Source organism: Strongylocentrotus purpuratus, unplaced genomic scaffold (assembly GCF_000002235.5).
Source record: "Strongylocentrotus purpuratus isolate Spur 01 unplaced genomic scaffold, Spur_5.0 spur5_scaffold_5, whole genome shotgun sequence".
NCBI classification, from domain to species: Eukaryota; Metazoa; Echinodermata; class Echinoidea; order Camarodonta; family Strongylocentrotidae; genus Strongylocentrotus; species Strongylocentrotus purpuratus.
This window is the reverse complement of record NW_022145611.1, coordinates 40,719,260-40,727,950: the sequence shown is the minus strand read 5'-3', so window position 1 is coordinate 40,727,950 and position 8,691 is coordinate 40,719,260.

Genomic DNA, 8,691 nt, shown 5'->3' with positions numbered 1-8,691 from the left:
ACAGCAGAGTGGTGTGCGGTTTTCATTATATTGTAGTCCATTTACAGTCGAGCTTCTTTTTCTATGCATGTTGTTACCATAGTAACTGTAGATAAGTATATCCACTTTTCACCAGGGTTTTTATTAGCAACTGGTGTACAGTCAGTTTTATTATGAGCAACGCAACATTGTTTATAGCAACGATGATCAATAGACTTGTGAACTTTACCTTGCGTGTTTTGTATCTCGTTTTTGTCATGGAGAACACAAAGTAATGTCATACATATTGTGACTGTAGACAAGTGCTCCACATGATATTCTCTATTTGTTTGACTGCTGTTGAAGTGAATTTTCTATTGAAAAGCAATAATAAATATGTTGATTCGTTAATTTCATGAACAAGATGCGAAAAAAGACGGCTATGTCTTCTTTGTGTTGTAATTCCTATAACTTTCAAAGTAAACATTTACTTTCTGAGCTCATTGATAATACAGTTTCTTTGCAAAGAAACGTTTAGCTGACATTTAAAGCACTTCTTGTGAAGTCACACACATGATTGACCCAAGTTGATAATTAAAATATTGTTTTCCTTTCCAAGCAACCTCATTGTTTGGACATTAATAAGTGAAAACCGTTTACTTGAATTGAAGTACTCAGATTTACTAGATAGGAATACCGTTTCTGCCCATTTTCTCATTGACCTCTAAAAGATATTAATGCATGCATTGTAATAAGACTCTTTGTCTGGTGAGGGCAACTCTTCTACAAGTGAAAAGAGGATATATGATGAATTCTGTAAAATGAGGTTAAAAGCAACAGGTTTTGTGATCGTGGTCATTTATATTGGGAAGAAAGGCCCTGATGATGATAGACAGCAGAAACCACAACTGTGTTGAGTTAGGTTGAGTATTTTGCACACTTGGGGTACATTTCTGGTTTTAATAAATATGTGATGGAGACACTTATTGTGATGACAGTTTTGTGTTCCTTAGTCTTTTCAAACCCGGAATACATGTATTTCCAAAAAATGCCATTCAAACATGACATCTATATTGGCATTTAATGCAACGTGTTATGAAAAGGACATCTTACAATGGTTTCAACACCTTTTCCAGCAGAAATTGGAATAATATCTTGACATAAAATGTTTGATCAGCTGTCTCATTGTAAAGTTTTGCCTCCAATGCTAATATTGTTCATGGACATATTCATCTCGTATTATTTTGCTTTGGTCTACAATACCACAGCCGGCACAGTAACTTTGCAAACAGCTTTGGCAAATACGATCAAAACAGGAACAAGTTTATAAAAAATATATTGTTAATTTATTTTGCATGTTATTGGTTAGCAGTCTGTGACGAATGTACATGATATGCCACCTCAACACAAATGTCCATTTTGTACGCCTGTCCTCTTTATCGATATATATTGCTATGTTGTATAATAAAGACAGAATAATGAGTGTCTTCCCCTTAAAATCTATTACGACTCGGTCTTATGCGTCAACTGTATATAGCATCGTGATGTAATAATGTGGGGTTAGCAATGAGAGAGAAGAGAAGAGAGAAAGAGAGTTAGGAATGAGAAAGATAGAGTGTAAAAGTGAGGAGAGCAGGGGGGGGGGGGGGGGGAAGGAAGAGGTTGGAGAGAGAGAGAGTGGTGAAATAATAAGGGGAGAATGGAAGAGAGATTAGGGACAGAGATGGAAGGGTTAGAGTGGGGGGGGGGGGGGGGGGGAGGGGGAGAGATTAGGGACAGAGATGGAAGGGTTAGAGTGGGGGGGGGGGAGGGGGAGAGATTAGTGACAGAGATGGAAGGGTTAGAGTGGGGGGGGGGGGAGGGGGAGAGATTAGGGACAGAGATGGAAGGGTTAGAGTGGGGGGGGGGGAGGGGGGGGAGGGGAGAGATTAGGGACAGAGATGGAAGGGTTAGAGTGGGGGGGGGGAGGGATTAGGGACAGAGATGGAAGGGTTAGAGTGGCGGGGGGGTGGGAGGGGGAGGGGGAGAGATTAGGGACAGAGATGGAAGGGTTAGAGTGGGGGGAAGGGGAGAGATTAGGGACAGAGATGGAAGGGTTAGAGTGGGGGGGGGGGGGGGGGGGAGGGTATAATGGAAGAGGGGGGGGGGGGGGGTTAAGGAAAGGTGATGAGCGAGACAAAGACAATTATTATTTCGATTTACAGGAGTATATTGACGTAATAAGCACGTTACTAATGGGTCTAAACAAGCTCGAGAGGCATCAGATTTAACAGCCAAGTAAAAAAAAGAATGACAAAAAAGTAAGGCAAATATTTGATTGGTCTTATCAAATTAAATATCCAGTCTCGTATAATATTGAGATGTCGTCGAGTAAATATGGATGAGATAGATTAACGAAAGATCATGATTGTGTTTATACTACAAAATGAAATAATCAAGATCTGGCTAAAGCAGGGTTCCTTTCTATTTATATTATCTAGAATTCAGTTTATGTGTCTTTATATAATGTCATCTGCAATTGCATGGGGAAAATATATTTTTTTAAATTTTGGGAAACAAGAATGAAAAGATCAAGAAACTAGGATAATAAATCTTCTTTTACGTTAATGGACACATGAAGTTAACGAGGCACAGAAATAGCCTAACTGTGATCAGGTAGCAAACTTCACCCTTTTTTCATGCAGCAAGCCAGCAATAGGTTCGGTTTTACCTTCGTCATTATCTTCCCAAACACATTCTTAAGCTACTATAGTTGTAGATACAAAAAAAAACCCGATAAAACACATGACCCCAATACAAAAGTGTTATTTCTCTATGAAATGGAATCAAAGGGGATTTTGCACAATATCCAATTCAAGTTGTGATATAACCAAATAATATTAGCTCATCACGTGTTCAGTAACGGCAAGCCAGACGATATGTTTTCAATCGATATCGATTTACCGCTCTAAATAGAGAGGCGGAGCCTGCTGAAGGCCCAATGAATCAATGTTAGTACTCGCCCCCCCCCCAATTCTTTTAAAGGAAATTTAATCTGTGTACGATTACTAATGGCGTAAGCGTCATATTAATAAATTATCGATTTGCCCCGATGGAGACACAAGTACGATTTCGTACGATTTCAAAGCCAATGGAACAATTACCTTTCATTACCTTCAGACCATAACATTTTCGTCGGGATTTGTTGACATGTTGCCATAGGAACGTAGCGACGATATGCATTGCGTTTAATTCGCATGACCTCCCGTGCATGTATACGTTTAAGGGACCGTTTTTCTTCTTTGTTGACATAAAATTGGCGAAAGAGTAATAGGCCAACGGCCGTTGTTCCAATTAAGTACAATGGTGAATTCGAAATGACGTCGGTGATTTCATTCCGAGATTGTCTTTTTAGAAAAACTGCTCTAATCTTGAATAGTATATTCAACTGTAGAGTTGAAAAAATTCTATTCTTGTTAATCGTTATTGTCCTGTCTATCATTTATTCAGAATTTCATAATGATCGATTGCTCTGGAAACATGATTAATTATGCCAATTCAACGAATAGCATGTTATCATTTCATTTGAAAAAAAAAACGATTTAGAGTTTCAGCAAACCAGGTTCTGTCAAATTTGACATATTTTCAATACAAAGTTTTGTGGTCTACACTGTGTAGTAGGCCTATGGTTAAATGTATTAAATCCTTATGATATGAGTCTCATGACCCAAAGCACACATTTACACACACGCACATACACATACTCACACACACGCATACTTCTCAAACACTCCCCCACACATTCATGAACAAAGCCACTTCGGTCATTCAAATCTGAAACACCTAGGTGGACACAGTTTGAAAAGGACTAGAGACAACTAGATACAAGGCAGAATAACATTCTTCTTCTTCTTCCACTGGAGTACATCCCTCTTAAAGAGTATTGTTATTTTACTGCCCACAGATTAAAACCATGATTGTTATTCATTAATGGAAATGGCAAACGATTGCAAATAGTAGAGGTTACTCGTCATTCATAACACACAGGTTGACGGTACAACGTTTATTATGGTAATATCCGTGGTTGATGGTAGATAGCAACATGAAAATAAGTCTGATCATTTGGTGATGCAGACTTGAACATTTGAATGGGCGATATAATCTTTGTTAGATTGGAAAGGAGCTTCTTTATGAGTCTAACACAGATTTTGCAACCATTATGCTACGATGTGGGTAAGATTCCGTATGAGGAGGGGAGGGGGGGGGGGGGATTCTCCTAATTACTAGTGTCAACGTTTCATCGTCCTGACAACTTACATCCACAAACAAATTTCTTTAATGTAGTGTATATTTAGGCAGGGAGAGGCTGCTTCTTCGCCTATTTCCTTTCTTTCTTCCTCTTTATATCTAAGCTCAGAACAAGTCCATTCGATTCGATCTATAGTAACATTTCTTTTCCCTTTTTCATAATGTAACACCATTTACGCCAATAAGTAGTATAATTAACTTATGATTACATGTATATTATCTATATGGAGATGCTTTTATGCGATCTCTTTTTTCTCTCACAAGTTCGCATTGAGCATTTACTTTCAAGTGGATTTGGCGCCTTACAAATCTCACATATATTATAATTATTATTATGTTTAAGACCGTGAATCGTGCAAAACCATTCAATAACTATTTGAAAATATCAAACATAAGACAATTTTACTTCGTGTTGATACAATGAATTCCAGTCCTATGGAAACCTCATACTTTTCCTCCTAGAAACGAACACCTGCTGCAATTAATATATTTGTATTTGATTTGTAATGATACACATTCGTTTTACATCAGTAACCTATACTAAACCAAGCAGGTCATTCAATTTTTCTACATTTTGTCACAGGTCATAATCTTGGGCCCCAGCTGTTTGATGACTTTATATTTAACATGTTTAACAAGAAGTTGAATGGTTGACTTTTAACATTTCATTTAGAAAGCAATAACAACTATTACCACCAATAAACAGGCCACATAGTACTGAGTTTTGCGTCTAATCGATAGAATTAGGCAAATCAATAGAATTAGGCAAAAGGCAATGACGAGAAAGCTCATTATGTATGTAACGCGTGATGATAAACTGTATTGATTGTCTGATAATCCAAAATGCCAACAGATGTCAACATTACAATGTCACGGTTTCCGTCTTGTTTTGGTATAAATGTCATATTGTCGCAACTCGCAACAATATCCATTTCATTAAGCATTCATCCACTAAATGCCATGATATCTATTATATTGATATTATATTTTCTTTCATATTACTCTTACGGTAGAATGTTTTCTACAATTCGTAATTTCCTAATATATTCCACAGTTCCTTTTCGCCTTCAAAAGTAAGAGTACTAACAACATTGATTTATTTGAGTATAAGCAATACCTATTTTTTTATGATAGACCTACAGATAAATGAAAAATAGAGATTGATATTAAGTTCAGTTATCGAGAGAAGGGTTAAGAGCCCGTTTGGCACATTGCATATTGGTAAGTTGTGAAATATCTGCAAATGATTTAGGCAAAATTAATGTAAAATTTTGTTGTAAGAAAAACACTATTAATTTGTAGTTCGTATAATAATTATATATGTCTCAGAAATCGAGGAAAATATTGAAAGCCTGTTATCAAAAAAATAACGAGAAGCAGCTTTGTTTAATAGATGTAGAAGATCGATTCAACGTTCTCTCTTGTTTACTCTCAAGCCGTTGCATGGGATATGAATGAAAAAGGAATGTATATTTCATATTTTCTTCGTGGTGTCAGGCTGCTGTCATAATCTAAATGAAAGAGTGTCCTACTATTCTTTTTACGTTAATCCTTTTATCTTCATTTATTTATTTTGATATAGAGTTTTGGCTATGTCAGAAAACATTGAGATGTACATCATTCAGATGCTCATTTCTGAGCTCCGTTTCTCAAAAACAAATCTAAACTCTTTCCTTCACATCTATGTTAAACTTAACACGATAAAAACAAAAATGTGCGTACACAATTACACTTTTGTTGCTAGAGAAATGATCTCTCTTCATAATAAATGTTTTCATAAAAAGCTTGACTGAATGCAAGTTCGGAGTGAAAGGTTCGCTATAAATCAATGAACATTTAGCTATAATACTCCGGCAATATATCCTAGTAAATGTTAATTTCGGCAATCTTTCGTTTTTTATAACTTCATCCATATTTTGGTTTCTCCCCTTTTATATTTGCAAGAATGGATAATCAAATTCACATTTGATTTCATTCTGTGATTAATAGACTTCCTAAGACTTAATTTCTGTTTCTTGCATCAACCGTCTTTCAACTGGTTCGGTTCTCAGAGATTCATTCATCCAAGTCTATCTGATAACTTCTTCTTGTGTCCTAATATTTTCCTTACTTCTTGTTTTCAATTTCTGACGGAAACTCGCTCTCTGCTTGTGTTTTAAAGTTGAATTTTCTTTAAAATTGAATTACCGAAAATGTAAGCTCTTTTTATTTCATCGTCATGTCTTATTTGCACCATTTGTCTGTCTCCTTAGAACACCCATCTCTCTTGATTTATATTTATTATTAGTATGTTATTATGATTAGTATTATTATAATCATTATCATTGTTTATTTACATTTAATACATGTATTTTCCTTTTACATAGTAAACATGTATTTAACAAATATGAAATCTAGTTTTTAGATGCGAGGATTTTTGCACATTGAATAAAATTGAATCAAATAACAACGTGGTCATATAATACTTAAGTGGATTGTCAGCAATTTGTCTCTGTAGATATAAAGGTTTTTCTTCTTCCAAATGCAACAAGAGAGGAATATATTATACCATAAACGTGGCGCCAACTACTTTTATGTTACGTGGACATCAGCACGTACCTCTTAAGGCACACCCACTTTGCCTAGGAGTTGCTACGGTTTTCGTTTTTAGGCAATACAGATTTTGCTGATACTTTGTACGTTTAATAAAGCTACTAGAATATTTATGCATTAGTACGTCAGTTTATCACCATGCCGATGAGCTAATTTACTGCCGATAAACAAAACAGTTTTCTGAAAAGCAGAATGAACAAATTAAGTAAAAGAGCTTGAAGCAGATGCGACTCGATCATTTTTACCTGTGACTTCTCAAGGATAAGACGTTAAATCTAAAAGTTTTCACCTAAGTTAAATTCGATCAACCTTCTACGGCACTTTTATCTGCATATCATCGTCTGGAAGGTTTGTTTTGAGTGATCACATTTTGTACAATTTCTACTACTATTTCTCCTACATCCATTACTACTCGTGAACTGTGACAAAAGAAACAGAAAGAAAGAGGGTTTTGCTTCGTTGCGCCAATTTGAAAAATTGCATTGACGTATTTCGAGAAGAATGACTGCCTTTAAGTAGAAAAAACTCCAGAAAAACTTACTCAAAGTTCCTTATACTACTGTACTCAAAAATATTTGATCGCTTAACTTCATTTAATGAATATATTCAAGCATTGTTCGACTGTTATTGAAATATGTCTTTGAGTAGACAACGCTTGAGCTTAATTACGAATTACCTATACTGCAGGTGCTATTACTTTTACTCTTACTGCTACTGCTCCTTCAATTGCCATGGTCATTACGATACTATTGTTAATGCTACTTCCGTGACTATACTACCATGAGACCGACACCTCATGAATGTGTGTGTGCGTGTGTGCGTGTGTGTGTATTTGGTTTTACAGACGTGTATCAATCAGATATGATTATTTACGTCTGGGGACCGACCTTTAAACGTCACCATCTGAAAAACGTGACTCAGTTTCGAACCTGCGTCCTCGGACCTCGGCTGAATCAGTTTGTAACTTCTGTGCACTGTTAGCTGGATTTAATACAGGCGCACGCCACAACGCCTGATTTCGTCGCACTTTATAGCCTCCTGACAACTTTCTTGAGGGTTCACGAGAGCTCACGAGTTCTCAAGGATAACAACCCAAAAGACTGACGATAACAATCCATCCCTTTTTTCATCTTCTATTTATATTTCTCTTCACATGTCTTTACGTTTTCTCTATTCCCCCCCAAAAAAAGGATTGCCATACTTTAATCTTGTTTTCAATAATGTTTATGAATTTATTTCCTTGTTTTGACGGTCTCTTTCGTTATCGGTCTCGAGTGCTACTGCTGGCGTTATTATTACTACTACTACTACTACTACTACTACTACTACTACTACTACTACTTCTACTACTACTACTACTACTACTACTACTACTACTACTACTACTAATACTTCTATTACTACTACTACTTCTACTACTACTACTACTACTACTGCTACTTCTTCTAATACTACTGATACTACTACTACTACTACTACTACTACTACTACTACTACTACTAATACTACTACTAATACTACTACTAATACTACTAAACTACTACTACTTCTACTAATACAAATACTTATACTAACACCATGGCTTCTATTGATATCTATTACTACTCCATAGACTGATATAAATTATACTACCACTAATTTACTGCTGCCGCTGTTACTGTTACCGTTCCTGATACTACTACTACTACTACTACTACTACTACTACTACTACTATTATACCTACACTGGAGTAATATTCTATTATGCAGACTACATCATTATTTTTAACCTGATATATATTTGCTTGGAAACGGCAGGTAACAGGTAAACGCTGCTTTATCAAAATAAAGACCTGAAAGATGGATTTTTTTTTC